A 398-nucleotide genomic window follows, 5' to 3' on the forward strand; every position below is an offset into this window, starting at 1 on the left:
CCAGTGAACGCGGCCCAGGTAGAGGCGGGCCGGGGCGTCGCGCCATGTCGCCAGGTATGTCGCGACAGCGGGCACGTTGACGAAGACGTCGTCGTCGGCTTTGAGCAGGAACGGGGCCCCCGCGCAGCAGGCGCGGCCCCAGCGCAGCAGCAGCAGCGTCTTGCGGCTCAGGTTGCCGTAGCTGTCGCCGAAGTCGCCCTGCAGGATGTCGCCGTGCTGTCGCGACTCGGCCAGCAGCTCCCGCTGGCTCTGGGGGTCCTGCGGGGTGCCCAGCACGAAGACGGTGCGGGCGGGGGGAGCCTCCGGGGGTCCCGGCCAGGCGCCCCCCCAGGTGCGGCGCACGGCGAGGCGGCGCTGCCGGTGCGGGGGCGCGCTGGGCACGAGCAGCAGCAGGAACG

This window comes from Pyrgilauda ruficollis, unplaced genomic scaffold (genome assembly GCF_017590135.1).
Source record: "Pyrgilauda ruficollis isolate IOZ18807 unplaced genomic scaffold, ASM1759013v1 scaffold1460, whole genome shotgun sequence".
In the NCBI taxonomy this organism is placed as follows: Eukaryota; Metazoa; Chordata; class Aves; order Passeriformes; family Passeridae; genus Pyrgilauda; species Pyrgilauda ruficollis.